This window comes from Idiotropiscis lumnitzeri, unplaced genomic scaffold (assembly GCF_059441095.1).
Source record: "Idiotropiscis lumnitzeri isolate Australia: NSW breed Sydney's pygmy pipehorse unplaced genomic scaffold, RoL_Ilum_1.0 HiC_scaffold_183, whole genome shotgun sequence".
Classification (NCBI taxonomy): domain Eukaryota; kingdom Metazoa; phylum Chordata; class Actinopteri; order Syngnathiformes; family Syngnathidae; genus Idiotropiscis; species Idiotropiscis lumnitzeri.
The window spans coordinates 111,224-113,764 of record NW_028283721.1 but is presented as its reverse complement, the minus strand read 5'-3'; the positions used below and the strand labels follow the sequence as shown (position 1 = coordinate 113,764).

The 2,541-nt window shown below is 45.6% G+C and overlaps 1 long non-coding RNA gene across 1 annotated transcript; it reads left to right on the top strand.

Annotated features, from left to right (window-relative positions):
* Nucleotides 1–353: 353 nt before the first annotated feature.
* LOC148314949 (uncharacterized) lies at nucleotides 354–1,566 on the top strand. The gene is made up of 3 exons (XR_015841392.1): nucleotides 354–658; nucleotides 1,225–1,278; nucleotides 1,368–1,566. It is a non-coding gene; the product is annotated as an uncharacterized LOC148314949 (long non-coding RNA).
* Nucleotides 1,567–2,541: the final 975 nt, after the last annotated feature.

The window sequence follows — 2,541 nt, the reverse complement described above, 5'->3', positions numbered from 1 at the left end:
AGGGAGTGTGCATAGATACAGACCCCAAAAGTGATTAAAACCAAATAAAGTCCCCAGAAGATCATCTGTAGTCAGGTGAAGGACCCTGTACTTTGTTCAACTCATTTACTCCCTTAGACGTACAAAGACGTCTTTTAATGCAATGGCGCCCTCTACCAAAGACGTATAAGTACGTTTCCTGTCTTTTTTACGTCATAGTGTACATAAGGGTCTGATGCAACCTCTGACTGAGAATCAGCCTTGTCCGCATTGTGAATCATGTAAAAATCACCCAGCAGGGGGCAGAGGTGCAAAAGATCCGCCTTGAATCTGCGCCAGAGGTACAAATGGGGGGGCGGGATCCTGGGGTAGACTTATAAGTGTGGAGAGCAGCGTGGGTAGCAGCAGCATCGGCAGCACTAGCAGCAGTCGCATTAGTAGCGTTAGCAATGAAATCCTCCAAGCAAATGACGATCGAGGAATGCTTTTTTGTAAAAAAAAAGCTTCCTAAAAGCATCAAGGCGATGGAGACGCTTTGGTTGAGAGGATGACGCTTCGTCGTCGTCACAACAAAACGGCGTCTAAAGAGGGTGCGCGTGCCTTGCGGCCTGCATCGCCTGCCTTCGGACAATAGCCAAAGCAGCTGAGAGTCCTCACCAGATCCCCCCCGAACGAGGAGGTAAGCGCTCGCAAGTTACCATTGAACATGTGGTTTTACCCCTCATGCTTTTATTGTACATATCATGCATCTTGCGGGCAGAAAATGTCGCGTAAATGTGCAGTTAGACGCGAGCTTGCTCGCTGACTTCCTCATCCGGCCGCCTCTATTGCACAATTACACGCGAGCGTAAGTCCTCGCCGACGAGGAAGTAAACGCTCGCAAGTTACCATTAAACATGTGGTTTTAGCCCTCATGCTTTTATTGTACATATCATGCATCTTGCGGGCAGAAAATGTCGCGTAAATGTGCAGTTAGACGCAAGCTTGCTCGCTGACTTTCTCGTCCGGGCGCCTATTGCACAATTACACGCGAGCGTAAGTCCTCGCCGACGAGGAAGTAAACGCTCGCAAGTTACCATTGAACATGTGGTTTTAGCCCTCATGCTTTTATTGTACATATCATGCATCTTGCGGGCAGAAAATGTCGCGTAAATGTGCAGTTACGCGCGAGCGCATCTCCTCCCCGACGAGGAAACAACAATACTGAATGGTGTGGTAATCATGCATACTTTCTAAAATTCACAGATTGTGCATCCCGCGGCAAGAAAGTTCCTCCTCGTCTTGTTGGTGTAAAGAAAGGTAAATTATAATATGAAACTTCACACGCCAGCAATAAAATGCAGCAATAAATATATATTTCCAATTGTTTGTATTTCTGTAATTTACAGGTTGTGCATCAGGAAGCAGTGGTTCCGGATGGCGTCACACTGGATGGCAACCGAGGAAAATCGACTTTACAGCAACCCCTGGACCACTGAATGCCGCTGCCCATTTGGAGTCTGAGGAGCCAGCTGATTTCCTGCAGCTGTTTCTCACGGATGAGCTTCTGCAGCACATCGCGGATGCCAGCAATCACTTCCCAGACAATTATTTTCACACAAACCCCAGTGGACAAACACAAGCTCGCCTATTTTCCACGGACCAGCAAAGCCAGACCACAACGAAAGTGTCGGGTCTGTTTGTGCAAAGGCAAACGGAGTGAAACAAGAATGTGGTGTGAACTATGTTGTGTGCCCTTGCATCAAGGCAACTGTTTTATTTTATATCACACAAAAAAAAAGTATGTATGACACTGATGTATTTCATTTTTGTACATAGTTCAACAGTTCAGTCGTTTAGTGTTATGTGCAAATAAATTTATTTTATCAAAAACATTTTTTGTGCTTTTTTTTGTTATTTTATAGAAGGCATGCATTATTTAGATGTTAGAGGTGTCATAAAAGCCATAAATAATAGTGTCAAAATTCAAATTATGGTCAAAATGCATCAGTTTACAAAAAGCTCATTTTCTCAGTTTTTTCCCCAGGGATTGGAGTTTTCATGAAATTTAGCTATTTTCAAATGCCGATTGCTCAAGAATGGAAAAAGATAGGAACAAACATTTTTTTCTGTTGAAAGAAGAGAGTCTCATCTTTCTTCGGGTGTGCTCCATGTCTATATAGCATTAGAATACTATATTCTGTGGGCCTTGCAATATTAGTCAAAACCCAGGAAAACGCTGGGATTGAGCGGGTTGCTCCAGTGAAAATGGCTGGTATTTAATGAGTTAAGACTGGTTAGGACATCCGGCTCGCAGTCCCAAGGTGCAGGGTTCGATCCCGGGACCCAGCTTTCCTGTGTGGAGGTTGCATTTGTGAGTGAGTTTGAGCGCAGATGGTTGTTCGTCTTTGCGTGCCCTGCGATTGGCTGGCAACCACTTCAGGGTGTGCCCCGCCTACTGTCCGTTGACAGCTGGGTAGGCTCCAGCACGCTATCCTTGTGAGAATAAGCGGATTGGATATTACATGTATGTGTTTATGCCCTAGGCCAGGCGAGGGCAAACTACGGCCCGGGGGCCACATG